Source organism: Anomalospiza imberbis, chromosome 8, assembly GCF_031753505.1.
Source record: "Anomalospiza imberbis isolate Cuckoo-Finch-1a 21T00152 chromosome 8, ASM3175350v1, whole genome shotgun sequence".
NCBI classification, from domain to species: domain Eukaryota; kingdom Metazoa; phylum Chordata; class Aves; order Passeriformes; family Viduidae; genus Anomalospiza; species Anomalospiza imberbis.
In genome coordinates, this window is record NC_089688.1 from 13,848,663 (window position 1) to 13,864,248 (window position 15,586).

Here is a 15,586-nt window from a genome sequence, read left to right on the forward strand (position 1 = left end):
AACGAGGTCTCGTTCTGAACCGATGAGTTAGAGAATGGGAGGAGAGGGCAGTGCTGTTAACTGCACTAAGTAAACTTTAGTTACAAAATAAGAAGCGGATACAAACGCAGAAAGAAGGGCTTCTCGGGTCGGGGGAGATGGTGGTGGAGGATTCATCCAGCGAGCCCGAGAAAGGCAGAACAAGCTTGCAGTCCTCTCTCTGTGCCGCACGCCCCCCGCTTTCTCCTGCAGCCCAGCCAGACTGCCTTCCCCGCTTTGCTATTTTAACTACTCTTAATTTGAGAAAAATTACATTTCAGGCTCCATCTGGGTGTGCAAGCAACAATTACTGTTTTGCCGCGATTAAAACACCACCATTGCCACGTTCCTCTCCTGTTCGTGTTTTACAATTACGGATTTCGAACAGCTGCAGCTCAGACTTCGCTAGCCAAATCCCATCGCCCATCAGGTGTTGCAGGGGCGATTTAAAAAGAGCGAGGGAGCATTTGTGTTCTGGAACCCTAACTACAATTTTGGGGATTTCAGCTCTGAAAGATTCCACACAAAGATTGCTGATTCAAGTGGTGAAATGAACACTTAATGCTATTATTACTGTTTTGCTCATATACTGTCCCCGAGGTTAAAGAAAAATTAAAACACCTTATTTTATATGTAGAGTGGTGATAAGTAGGTCTCTCTTCCAGCCTTGTTAAGTATATGACCTGGCAAGTGCCACCTAGGATTTTGATATTAATCTATGAAATTCGCCCTTTTTTCTAACAGAGATTGACTTATGGACATTAATGTTTTTAGGTAAAATGACTACATTTGTTATTCCTTCCCCCCCCCACCCCCCTCCCCCGTTCTTACTAACTGGATGGGTTGTGGATTTGACAGCAGCCGCTGGTCCATGCCACCGAACTAAAATAATTTCACAGTGAAAAACCAGCTTGAGAGGACAAGCAACAGAAGGGCAAAACCCATCAAAACCCAAAACTGTGATCAATCTGACCAGAGTCAGGCATACATTAGTTTAAATTAAACAGTTTTGTCTTTCTCACAAATCTTTTTTGAACATTAAAAATAGAATCATGTAATATTTAAATCAACTCTTGTCAGATGCTAAGTGCAACTGAAGAACCAAAATAAAAATTAATGTGTTTCCATCCACTCACAAAAGCTAACTTTGGATGCCACTTCGACAAAATACTTCTGATAAGCAACGGTTAGAAAAGAAGGGTCCTGTTTATCTTATCTATGGGGAAATGTAATTAAGGTAGTTTTATGAAACAATAAAGCACCAGATCCACAGACAGCAAAGGAGTCTCTGTAATATATCTGAGCCTAGATGGGCATATGTATCTCGGCTTATGTGCACAAGCCCACACCAAACACACACATATACATATGATTGCGTGGTTTTAGAATGCAAAATGTATGCTAGAACTAAAATACAAGGATGCCTTTAATACGGGAAGATTTTCCTCAGTGATAAGACACTCCTTTTGCTAAGACTGGAAAGTCACTCTCTGCCCATTCACCACCTTTTGAGCCACCCTCAGCGCAGCCAGCAAGGTACATGCGGTGCTGTGGCTGGGGCTGACCCTCCTCTCTCTAACCCGAGGTTAGTAATGATCTACCCACATCTACAGTCCAAATCACTCAGGCAAAGAGAATCCCGAAAGATCCAAACTTTCCGAAACAAAAGTAAATGTGCATTCCTATTCTGTAAAAACATTGATCAAACTTCATTCTTTCATACTTAGAAAAGATGGAGAGCAATGCTGCTTTAAAGCTGTTGGCTCTCATTACAGGCTTTCAGTAGACCACAATTTAGGGTTTTTCCGTGGTAGGTTTTTTTTTTTTTTTTAAATTTTGTGTGTTTTCTTTTGTTGTTTTTTGGGGGTTTTGTTTGTTTGGTTTTTGCTTTTGCTTTTTTATTTTAAGGAATGATTCTGAAGTGGAAAATCGCTGGAGCTACCAGCACCAAATTTCCTTTTCATACAGATTTTTGGGTATAATTTCGGACATTTGTAATGCCGTGTTGAGACACCCCACCACCCCTGATTCTTTCTGCACCATGAAGCACAGCTAGCACTGTTTCATGAACAGACCTGAGGCAGGCAGGCAAGCAACCAGTTCTGATCAGAGGTGTCTAATCCCTGCTAAATCTCTTTCTCAGCTCACTCCTGGAAGATTTGGGGCAGACTACCTTTTCTTTTTTTAAGGTAAAATTTTGTTGCGATGAAGCACAGAGGTGTCAGAAGAAAAAAGACGGACCGTGAGTCTGTATGCTCTCACCTCTTCGGAGGCGGAATGCTTTGGCAGCAGAGACGTGGTTGAAATTTGAGCAGATTATACATTTGAGCTTGTGCATAAATGCGAAAAGACTGTCCTAATACTGGATATTTCTCCATTAACATCAACCAGGTGCTGCTGTTGCAAAAATCTCACCTCCGACTGCTTTCTCTATGCGTGTGTGCATGCACAGCGATGCACAGACTTTGTTCTCTCTTGATGTCTGAAATTCATCAACTACCCACCCCCATTCCCAGCCCCAGGTCCCCTACGTGAAAAAAAAAAAAAAAAAAAAAAAAAAGTGAATCCGTTCAGGCTTTGAATATTGTGTAAGAAGCCTTGTGTGTGTATTTTTTTTTAAATCTTCAAATGAATTAAAGACAACCTGACAATGCTGTCATCTGTCTTCAACGTCACATCAAGGCAAGAAATAATGATAACAGAGCAGCAGAAGGACGCCCACTGAAACCTGGAGGATATATATACACATATATATACACACACACATATATGCCTTGAAACAGTTTGAAAGAGAACAAAATTAGATTACCGCTCTTAGGCTATCACGGTAAAAACGTGTGGGATTTTGCGCGCGTGTGTGTGTGTGTAAGTGGTTCATCTTTCCTGCCTTATTTTTTGAAGCGTGTGCTACTCAATCCAAACCACTTCTGTGGGATGGGACAAGAAGACGAGCAGGCACATTCCTCGTTCCCAAACTACCACGACCAAAGGAAGCACAGAAATATCTCCCCTCCCCCTCCATCGTTTCAGGTTCACGTTCCAGTTAATAACAAACGTTACTGCTCTCCTGAGGCGCAGGCCAGAGCGGGCACGCTTTACGCGGAGGCCCGGGCGGGCACGTAACGCGCAGCTGCCCGGCGGAAGAGGGGCTGCTCCCGGGGAGGAAGAGCGAGGAGCGAACCCCCGGGAGGAAGAGCGAGGAGCGGACCCCGGGAGGAAGAGCGAGGAGCGGACCCCCGGGAGGAAGAGCGAGGAGCGGACCCCGGGAGGAAGAGCGAGGAGCGGACCCCGGGAGGAAGAGCGAGGAGCGGACCCCGGGAGGAAGGGCGAGGAGCGGCTCCCCTTTGTCTGCGCGGGCCGCGGGCCGGTGTCGCTCCCGGCCGCCAGGCGGCGCTGCGGCCCCCGGCGGAGCGCAGGGCAGCGGCCGCGGCCGGAGCCGGGCCCGGCGGGACCCGACGGACGCCCCGCGTTGGCACCGGCAGTGGCCCCGCAGCTCCGGAGGGCAGCATGGCAGTACAAACGGTCTTCCCAGATAAAAACAGATAGGCCGGGCCAATCCCCCCCGCAAAAAAAAAACAACCTCAAAAACAAAACCAAAAATCATGGTGGTTGGGTTTGGGTTTTTTTGCTGTTTTTTTTTTTTTTTTTTTTTTTTTTTTTTTTTTTTTTTTTTAATCGCGCTTGTAATCTCATTCGCTCTGAAGGGTAAATAAATTGCAGTTGTATGAAAAACAATTGGTGCTACATGTGTTCATAACAGATGGGATCTTATCACAGTTTAACTGTAATAAATTCTGACTTCTCGAAATTGTAATTTCTACTCCATGCTGGATGTCTCTTTTCTACTATAATAATAGAGCTACGAACTCTTGAGAGCGAGCAGAAAAGTTTTCACTGCTAGCCTTCTCAAGTGTGGCCCTTTGGAAGTTTGCATGAAAACGCATCTGAAAATCAAAAGTGAGAGAAAACCCTGGCGTAAAGGGAGACAAACAGCTGATCCTTACCCCGCTGGATAACATTATTTACTAAGGCCAAAGATAACAGTCCTTAAAATACATGCAGAAAACCTAAGAACGAGCCCTCTGTTTGAAGAAACCCTGGCAAATGACTGATCACTCTTTGGTTTGTGAAGAGAGAAAATGCAAGAAGAAACCGAGCCCCTGAGGAAGGGGGAACCAAACTTTAAATTAATCCCCTCTTCTTCAACTCACAAAATTAAAAAATAAATTTGAATAACCACTGAAAGGATAAAATTATAATAATAAATTGTCCATATTCACTGAGGCTGCGGGACTAATTATTCTCACCATCTCGACTTCCAATTGCTGTTTATCAAGTCGCAGGATAAATGCTTGTAAATCCATTACATTTCCATAAATCCTTTCGCCACTTTGTTTTTGGCCAATGCTTTTGCAACATTAATTGATTTTATTGCACTTTCTGAAGTCACTGTTTATTAAATTCAAGCAACTTTTCTCTGAAAGCGTGGGGTTTTTCCATGGACATACCAAATCCGCGAATTACTGAGGTTTCAATAGGATCTAGTCCCCTTTTTTACGACCCTGCTGTGATTTTGATGGCAAATGCGAACTGCAAATTACAAGTTTCTAATAATCTACACTGTTACAGAAAACTGCCCCTTTATCGCCGTTGAAAAATTAGTGTAAATCCAAACAGCACCTTTCGCCATTGTTTTTAAACTGGGGGAGTCATGAAATGCTACTGGGTGATGGAGATCTAACACACTAGGAAACGCTCTGCGAGTCTTTTATGTTACTTTGTGGACAGCAGTTATTTTTAGGAAAGGATTTTCGATGTGTAACTAGAAGTCCAATGCAATTTAGAAATGAATACACAGGCTCCAGCTTTCTCAAACCCTTCTCCCCTTTTCCTCAATCACCTTAAGAAAACTGGCCCCAGCCAGCCTTAAACTGATAAATGATTTCTGACTTAATAGCAGCTGATTTCTAGTTCTTTTACCTGTCACGCTAGCCCCGTGATCACTATTCAAAAGCGTGAGAAGCTAACGCTGGTGTCTAGAGCGCTCTCGCTCCGTCCCACGCTGCGCCCAGGCACCCAGGGCAGCGAGCCCCCTCCCCTCCCCTCGCCTCCCCTCCCGGCGGGCGCGCCTTCGCGCAGCCCCTGCCGCCCGCTCCGTCAGACCGAACGAGAGGCGTCCCTGCCACCGGCGGGTGCTGCGGAGTCACCTCGAGGTACTTCAGTGACGCAAGAGCCTATTAAAAGGCAGGTAATTACTACAGATCACAGAAGACATGTAGAACTGCCTGTTTTAGGTAGGACAACATAATGCGGTTATTATGAACGTACCCTTCGTATTACAGGTCTAGTGTTTGTACCCTACCCTTGGCTCCTCAGCTTTTTTAGCCACCTAAGCTGCTACCCGCGAAGACGTTTTGCAGAGGTGAACGCATCAGTTGTTTGTGATGCGGTCATTACTTACACTGGGAGGAGGAGGGAAAGGACAGGGAAAGCAAGCCATGGAGCTGCCCCCTGCCTGCGCCTGACCCCCGCGGGCGGCGGGCGACGAGGGCAGGGCTCAGGGCCCCCCGCCCCGGGCCAGCCCCCTGGACCTGCTGCGGAACCTCCGCAGGGCCCCCCGACTACGAGAGAAAGGCCGGAGCGTCTCCCTGCCTTCCTTCTGCTCGGGCCGCGATGGGGCAGCGCTGCAGCTCGGCGCCCCGGCCCGAGCAGCAGTCACCTCGGCACCCTGCCGGCACGACTAGGAGAAGCCATTCGGCTTTTTCACGGCAAAGCGTCCTGCTTGGAAAAGGCCACCTCTGCAGTTCATCCACTTCATGCCACAGCTTTAGAGGGGTCGGTTCAGCCGGGACCGGGACAGACAGCTCAGGTGTGAGGGACTCACACTCTGTACAAGGGAAGAGACCCCACTGTTGGCACCCTTTCAGCCATCACAAGATCCAAAACTGCAGCTGCAAGGTAATGGTTCAGAGTCACTGAAGTTAGTGAGCATCAGCCCGGATTCTCAAGCATACCAATCTATCTTAGAGTTGCAGGGAAATCTCTCCCCTCTTGTACAATTCACAGCCCTTAATATTCTCGTCGTGGAGATGTATTTTTCCTACCAGGAAAGATCAACTACTACCATCACCTGCTGCATTCTTTCTCCGTGCTTGAAGTACTCGTCTTGAGGCAGAGGAATATGCATCAATTCCCCAATCTGAAGGATTTCAAACCCACAATCCTCACTTCTTATTAGGGTTCCTCAGTCACCTGGGTAGTCTAATGTGGGAAAAATCTCCATTTGATCCTTTGAAGGCATTTCACTTTGCATAAAAGTTTACTGAGCCAGAGGGAAAGAGAAGGAACTAATGAGGCTATGGTTACAGTGCTTACCAAAGCCCAGAGCTTGAGTGTCCAAGTCGGTGCTCAGATCTAATCATGTTCCCACTCACTGTCTTCACCCAAGAAAAAGCTTTAAACATTCCATACAGAAGAGGTAACATTTGCAACATGCCCTTTTCACCCTAAATGGTAATTAGAAGAGTCTTTTACTCTACTCAAGGGGAATAGGAAAAAATCCAAATCTGTAGCCACCAAGTTATTAGATAAATAGCTAACGAAATAGGCACCTTTGAGTGACCATTTTTCAAAGAAAGTAGAAACAACCATGGCATGTTAAGTGACAGCAAGCTTTGCCTCACAAGGCTTCAGTAAAATGTAAGGTTTCCCACTGTATGCACCGATCACAGAGCAAAGAAAAACTGGTGCTTGTAGTAGAGTTGCCAGCTGTGCAAGTATAAGTGTTTCTCCTCTTTGGCCTGTATTTTTGTTACTTTGTCCCAGCCAATATGGAGCCACTGAAGACCATCCCCACTAACCAGCTCACCACTGCCTAGTGGCTACCACAGAAATTCACGGATGGAGACCAAAACAAACCCAGTCAAAATCTTACTTGTCCCTACATAGTTTTACAAGAAGATTAAGTTAATTTCGTCAACTTCTAAAGAGAAAAAGAATTGCCTTATAGCCAGTTTCCATCATGAAATACTTGAGTTCATGAGTCTGAGAAAATTCATAAGATTTTTTTTCCCTACTTCCCCTTCCAATTCCCTTTCTTTTGCAAGATCACAATTTCCTTAAATATATATCGCACCAGCAGGCCCAAGGAATGTGTTCCAGATAAAACAGGTGAGTAGAAATAAGTATAGGTGTTTTTCTGTTTTGGTTTTATTTACTTATTTAAGAAGGATCAGCTGTTAAATACATTTCAGTAGAGGTGTCAAATATTTTATGACAAGAGCTGATCACATTTATAATTAAGGTCTTCAGGCTGACTTTATGGAGTTAGGGTAAAATGTTATACTTGATCATAAGCAGATATCCTACATACATCAATAGGTTTATAAAAAGATTGAGAAAGGAATTTAGACCAGATGCAGCAAATATTTTTTTCTAGTTTAACTGTGTAAATTGGTTGAGAAGCTAATGGTTGTTGATGTATCTACAAAACAGGTACTGAGAAATTCTCTGAGAAAACTGGCTACTCATAGTACCTCCATCTTGTTTTAGAGTTAAATAAACTGGGAAAATGTTGTAGCAGGTCTTACCTCCTCAATGACCAGTTGACACTTTTAATACTATTTTAATGTACTTATTTCTAAAGTAACTGAGTAAAAATGGTAAAATTTCCTACATGTAGGTACAATTAAAGTCAGCAAAAATACTGCTTAACTCTACCCCTACTGATAGTTATACCAGTATAGTTTAATCCCTATTAAAGGCGGCACTTGTGAATCATCATAGCTGTGTATAAACCAGGTCACAGGTTATGAAAAAAGCTAACTCTGTAAGGGACAAAATATTTATTCTAACTAAAACACTTAAACTTGTATAAACAGTGTTCCATATGGTTAATTGTGTTTGCTGGTTAATGGGATTGTGTCAATTTACATTTATACATTCAAGCTATTAGAACTTGCACACACCCTAAATCCACAATGTAATGTGAAATTCTAGCCCGCCTGAAATCAGTAGAAGTTTTCTAGCAAATCTGAGAAAGGCAGGATTTTTCCTGTGACAGAAGAAGCCCTAAAGGTTACAAATTCTAATTTCAAACATAAGAATATGTAACACAGTTGTATAATTCATAACAATTTGGGAAGGGGCCTGGGAACACCTTGGAGCAAACAATGAAAATTTTGGTTTTCTCTCTCTGATGGTTTAGAGGACAAAATCTGAAGAGGCCATGCAAGGTACATTCATGTAAATATGTAAGAAAGAAAGCATTGAACTCATATTCTGAGAAGAGCTCGTTTTAGCCATTGTATCACAGACTCAGTCAACTTGGAACTGATGCCTGTCAAGATAATAAGAGCACAGGGAGTTTAATCAGCACATCTGTCTGACCAGTCATCGCTCATGTTTTAACACAAGAAATTGTTTAATTTCAGTGATGGGTGAGATATGTACATTTTTATTTCTTGTATGTTATTTACACAAAAAATGTCTTGTCCGGGTCTTCCCCCAAGAAAATAATAGAATAACACTTTTAACTTAACTAAAAAAAAAAAACAAAACCTCAAATTCCTATGAATTAGTAAGGAAAATAGAGGACTGTGACAGGTTCTACAAGTTAGTTTGGTTGTTTATGCCGAGCACCTCTGGAAATATCTACATCTGTTCTGACAGCTAATAATCTTGGATGAAGCAAACCAAAAAAAATTAATTATTGCATAAGTCATTTAGTTCAACTTTTGTATGCATAGATACACAGACTAGTTTACACACTGAGTACTAGAAGAATTATTTAGTTAGTTGTGCATCCCCATCTTGAAAACAATTATTGCATAACCATGTAATTTCATCAGCTATTAAATGGTAAACTCACTTGTGCAACATTTTCCCAGTTTTTCTGTATTGCAGGCAGTAAAATGAGGACAGGCATATTTCTGTGAAGTCTCTTTTGATGTATTTTGTAATGGTTTCCTTTTGTCTGTTCTAAAGCTCACAACAGTTTTTCTCCCCCCGCAGAATTAAACTACCCTTTCCACCACACCCACATCACAAGCGGTCCTTAGAAATGCACGTACATACAATCCTGGAAGTGTAATAATCACCATCTTGCTCATTACCTGGACCCTCCAGGGCTGACTCACAAACCTTTACACCTCGAGTTAAATATCCTAGCACGCAGCTGTAGCATACTCATATCCGCTGCTGGCCAGATGCAGCCACAGAGAGGGAGGGATGCATAGCACACTGAACAGTGGGTAACATATGCATACCTTCTCAAAAGCAGGTTAAAGATTGGCTAGAGACTAATCCATTTTATAGGCTCAGAAATTGATTTTCAGAGAAGCTGAACTACAGGTGCTCAAGTCTGTTAAAAAAAAAAACCAGCCTAACTCTGGTGGTACTGTTAGCAGGGTTCACTGCAGCAGAAGAAAGCATGGGAAACATGACCTTGGAGTCTGGTATTCCCTAAGTCTGGGTTCATTGTGTGCAGCGTGACACAGTTATTCTTTTCCTGGAGTGGTGGCTAAGGGTGTTTGCTTATAACCACAAAATTGGGGACAAAATGGACTGTAAATGTTGTCCATAGCACTATCATTCAGTTCTTTTTGGATGCAAGGTACAGTACACTTAATCAAATCCTCATCAGAGCAATAAGAGGTAACAAGATATATCTATATTACTGATAAGTAGTGAGACTGTTAGAAAGTAGCCAGTTGTAGAAATCAGCTCTGGACCAAGTCAGACAAAACTGGCGTAAGTTAAACAGGAGAATAAACTAAGTAAGTGGATCTCTAAACCTTTACATTCCAGAAAGGCAAACTCTGGTGTTGTTACATCAGCTGGACTGAGGAGTTAATAGGTTGAATAGGGAGTAAAGTCTTACTAATACTTCATAAAAGAATGCTTAAATAATCAAGAATCTACATTCCAAACACAGTAAAAAGAGAAGAAATGCAGAAGAAAGTACTCCAGGCCAAACTGGATTCACTACCACCCCAAGAAGTGTTAGATGTGAAAAGAGAAACAGATCACATGGGCAAAAGCACTTGTGTGTGCTCGTTGGTCCTTAACTGAGAAACATGGGGCAAAGTAAGAACTGCCAAGAGAGGAACTGTCCTAGGCTTGGCAAAGAATATTAAAATAGATGAAGATATTTTTTCAGTTACATAAATGAAAGAAACGAATGCAGTAAAGATTAAGGATAATACAGGCATGTTCCAACCTTGAATTGATAGGTTGTATTCATTTAAATGAGAAGAGCAATACTGAGCATGGGGAAACAACTGATAAAAAAGGGAAACAATTGATAGGAGTGATACTAGAGAATAAAAATCAGATAAATCAAAAAGAAATCAAATCTAGTGTTGTCCCAGACTATAGGAGTCTAGTTGATCTCCAATCCAACTCAGAATTCTAGAATTTAAGATCACAACAGCAACAAGGAATCTCTACCAAACTTAAACAAAACAAAACTGATATAAGCCAAATAAAGACTATAATAAGAATTGAAATATGATGTCTGACATTGATATTTTTCATTCTGCTTCCAGTAATAGAGAAAACTTTACAATAGCAAGCTGAAAACAACAATGCACAGATAATAGATAAAACTATTTAGGAGATATAGCCTAGGATTATTGAAAGCACATGACAACACATTACATTTCCTCTGGTTTAAAGACAAACCTCAAATCTATTATATGCTAAAAAGGCTTAATTGGTATAATTTCTCAATATTAATAGGGTGACTGCTAAAATACAATGATTGTGGATCACCACTGTATGGCAGCTAATGCAACTTCCAACAGAGCCAGGGTAAAGCACTAGTGTTGTGTAAAGGTCTGGGAAGAGCTCACCTGAAGTACTGCATTCAATCTAGTCACCTGCATTCGAGAGATTAACTGGACTTAGAACAGGTAGAGGAGGACTGCTAGGTAGATAAGGGCAATGGAAAGCTTATTTTATAAAATGAGATTAAACAAGCTTGATTTATTTAGTCTATTATAATAAAAGCTGAGAGAGGACAGGATTGCTGTCTAACTTCTAGTTAAAAAGCTGAGAGAGAGGGAAAAAAATTAAAAGAGGATTTTGGCATGAGTCCAACTGGACTTTAGCTGGCCATGAATTTTTTTAAGTGTATGTTGGTAGCTCATTGTTTTTGACTTTATCCCAAGTCAGTTCCAATGGCAAATGGCTCACCAGCAATGTTGTAAAGCAATCACATTCTGTAACAGCCATCTTCTGGGAATAGTGGGAATAAACCACACAAGGGTTCTTAAGATAGAGTACAACACACTTCAAAAACAAATTATCCAAAGTGACGGCTACAACAGGGAGGGGAGGACTCAGTAACCCAGTGAGTGCTGCGTTCCAAAGCCTTGTGATGGAGGAGTCGGTAGATAGAATTAAATCTACCATGATAAAAATAAAACTTTTATGACACAAAGAACTGGATAATACCAATGATGAGGTAAACAATAGTATAAAGGCTATTTTCCCTTTTCACACTTAAGAAGCCCCAGCTTGTTATGTGACAACAGAAGAAAATTGCAAAACAATGATGTATAAACAACCACATTACACATAAAAGAGTTACAGAACCCTCTTCAGACGGGAAAAGCCATCATGACAAAACTTACTTTTTCCTTTGGAAAACAAGTTATCAACAAAACCCACAGACTCTTAAGTCAAACACATCAACTTTTAAATTTTTTGAACAAAATAATTCTCCCAAAAAGAATTCTTCCTTAAAATGAAATACCATACTGCAAGATACACAAATAACAAACAACCTAAAGACTACTCCACTATAAAAATTCAAATCTTTGTTTTAAAGGAAAACAGATCTTTATGAAAAAAATGTTTGCTTTCAATAGAAAAAGATAACATTTGAAGCAAAGAAGACTTAAGCAGATGATGATTTATAAATGGATTTTTCTTGATACATACTTTAAAAATCTCCAGAAGAAGTTAACGTGATGACACAGAGTCCCCAGGGAGAAAAGCAGGAATGGAATTTCCGCGGAGGCACTGACCTGCGGGCAGCCCCGGCGGGCGCTGCTGCTGCTGCTGCTCCCGCACCGCGCCCTTCCCGCGGGGCGAGCCGAGGGCCGGGCACCCGTGCCCCTCATGGCCTTTCCTTCTCCAAGGACAACGGAGCTGCTGCTTCCATCTTCCCAAGCAGCCAAACGCCAGCGGCTCCGTGCAGCGCAGCACCCCGGCAGCATTCCTGCCTGCCCTTGGGGCGCGGAGCCCGCGGTGACGAGGGCTCATCATCCCCAGGTGAGCAACTCAAAAGGCTCAGGTTCCCTCAATTTGCCCAGTTAGTGTTACTCGGTGGCCCGCACTGGTTCGGAGCTGGAGCCGGGGCAGGTTCCTGGGAGGCAGCCGTACATCCCGGGAGATGCCTGCAGCGGCTGCACCCAGGCGTTGTATGCCTCAGGCTGGGTTTTCTCCCACCAGTGGCCGGGGAGTGGGACATGCACATCCTCCCCTTCTCCAGAAACTCCGGCTAATGCCTCACGTGCCTTTGGGCATTCGCTGCTGAGGGGAGGCACGAGGGAACCTTCCAGAATCCCCGGAGGTGACAGTGACTCGGGGCTCGTGACACTTACTTAAAGAACAAAAACATATCTGAAAAACAAGGAACTCTGTTGACTGGTCCTATTTTGGAAAACCAGAATGACGTCCCAACAAGGAAACCAACTGGTCTTGGACTTGTGATTCTGAAAACTGCCATCACTGAGTGTTTGTGTAATGCCTGGTATCTACAGCCTGCTGTGACATTAAACAAGGATGCAGACTCCTGCCCACAGCATGGAAACTGTAAAAGTGATGGGAGAACTGATCTCTTCCTTCCAGTCTGCGGGGTGAAATACTGGGTGAAAAAAGAGAGCTGATCCATCTTCATGGGCTTTTCAGGAGTTGCTCTCTGCTGAGAATACAGCTGGGATGAGCTCACATTAAACATGTCTCAACAGCCAGCACCACGTCATTTCTTATGGGCTAGAAAGTTGTCATATAGTGACAACTTTTAGGCGCAATTGAATTAAAAGCTACACTTACTCATTAAAAAGATGCTAATAAGGCCATTCAGTGCATACTTGAATTGTTGACACCTGTATCAAAGAAGAATATGAAAGTGGAGCTACAAGAATGACACAAAGTAGGAAATGAACTATTTTAAGTACATATTAAGAGTTCCAACTGATATTTTACATCACAAGCAGCAGGTCCCAGTTGTATACATTCATTAATCTTGCCCCTTCCTTGAATTGTATAGCTTGCTGTTTCACTTTTCTAAAAAGCAACCAGAGCTAAAATCAGTTACAGAGATAATTGATAGAAATGTAACAGTGGAAGTTCTGGGGCTTGGACATTAATGTTTTATTAAGACTTTGAGACAGTACTCATGACAGAATTAGGCAAACATAAGTGACAAACAAAAATAGCATGAAGAAAAGCAAGTCTTTATGTTTAAAAGGTCTAAGGTCTAACTAGAACAAAGATTTATTTCCTCCCCCTTCCTCCAGAAAAGAAACTCAGTTTTCTTCTGGACTTATATATAAAAGTTGATACCACACTCAAAAAAACTTTTCCTTTTGGCAAAACAAAAAACAACAAAAAAAAAAAAACCTCTTGCTTTTTGGCAAACAAGGGAGGAACAAACTTTTCCTTCTCTCCATTGCCTTTATTAGTTTGCTAATGACATTTAACACAAAATAAGAAGGCTATGCAGTTCATAACACCTGCAAAGGACACAAGTAGTAGGCTAATAGGGGTGAGAGCTTGTAAGATCTCTGCCTACTCCACAAACAAATGTGACATTTTCCAATCTGTCAGCTGCATTTGGTAACAGAGATACAGATTTCCTGTAAATGCAAGCAGAGAGAGACTGATAATTCATCTGCATACAGAGTTGTGGTGATTTGACTGAGAGCTTGACTGCACATGGAATTATTCAAGAATAAAAGCAGCATCCTTACTGAAGAACTGTCTCATCCAGACATGTTTGTTCTAGAATACAAACTAGAATAAGGTAATTATGTATGTGATAAGCTCCTATATGTAGAATAATTTTGTACGGCTGTGACAATTAGATTCAGATCCTGCCTCAGCCTGAAACAGTTTTCAAGTAAAGTAATATCTTAAACTTGAATTTTTGAAAATGTCTTCATTCAGAATTCTGGGAATTACTTCCAGGATTTTTTTTCTGTTGAAACTAATTTGTCTTAGTTTGATTTGGAACAGGTTTTAAATACATGAAATCACTGTAGATTTCCTGTACCTTTCTTACAAATGTCATGTAATCCAGAGTCTTACCTGAGCTCAAGGCTCTGAAATCTGGATTTATGTATGGCTTGAACTCATGTCCTATCATTCTAAGGATATTCTGACTTGACAGTCTTCCAGTATCAGTTCCATACTTCCCTAGAGTGAGGATTTCTGGCCCTTCTGTTTACTTATTCCCACACTCCTCTGTATAAGACAGCACATATTCCAGCTGCCTGTGCATCGGCAATCTCTGGTCAGATGTCTCTATGAAGTGCTAGGAGGATGGAGGCTCACACATGAGTTCCAATTGCCTTCTGGTATGAATAGAGCAGAAAGTGCCATTTCAGGAGGGACATCCACAACTTTGGTCGGCAGGAGTTTGTACAGGAAACTGCAAAAGATGCGATAAAATAAATTACTAGTCTTTAGCTTGAAAGAATAAAAATTTCAGTATTGAATCCTGCATAATGAAGAGACTGAAGCAGGTCTAAAATGTTTCTATTTCCTATCACAATATGAAATACCTTAACTTTATGAGGGAGGAGGACGTTCTGCTTCCTTGGCACCACATTTCTTACATCATAACCCCTAGTTCACCAAGTTAAAGTGGGCCCAGATGGCTGCAAAACAATGTTTTTAAAATAAGATTATTTTTAGCTATACCTGAATTGATTTTTTTTTTAAATAAAAGCTGGAAATACAGCACAAATGTCTATATACTTCATACACTTCCACTGTTAAACTTGTCTTACTGCTGTACTGCAAAACGTAGTTTCAGGAGTGGTATCTTTATGGCATAATCTATGCTGTGTCAAAGTGGGTTAAATGAAATCTTAAATTAAGACATTCCTTAGTGTCTTGCACCACTGGTCTTTCCCCTTTCACAAGGGAAAAATGGAGATAATGTCATTCATAAAATATAAACACAATTTTAATGTTTCTCCACTACTAATTGCTAATGCTTGAAAATTTTTTAAAGAGGAAAAAGTTAAGACATCTGAAGATTCTGTGCAGGTCAAGCATGGCTTGTTCTTGGACTCCCCTCCTATAACTAATTTGCTGAGAAGACAGCAGCAATGGAAAATCCTTTCAGTATAGTTGCTGTTCAGCTACAGAATTGCAATACCTTAGGTATAGGGATTAGCATTATTTTAGGAAGGATGGAGGGAAGCCTGCATCCAGGGCTTTGCTAATCTGAAAGAGTAGTAATGTGTCAGGCTTTTAGTCTGATCCTCTTGTGCAACAGTGACATCTGAAAGTATTTTGGGTTTAGGTGTCTTAAATCTACAATAATTAC

At 41.7% G+C, this 15,586-nt stretch overlaps 1 protein-coding gene across 1 annotated transcript in view; it reads right to left on the reverse strand.

Annotated features, from left to right (window-relative positions):
- The window catches only part of LRMDA (leucine rich melanocyte differentiation associated), a 656,646-nt gene extending 644,542 nt beyond the window's left edge, over positions 1–12,104 (reverse strand). Inside the window, exon 1 of the mRNA XM_068197419.1 lies at positions 12,051–12,104. The gene's annotated coding sequence lies outside the window, so the exon portion shown is untranslated. The remainder of the gene's footprint in view (positions 1–12,050) is intronic.
- Positions 12,105–15,586: the final 3,482 nt, after the last annotated feature.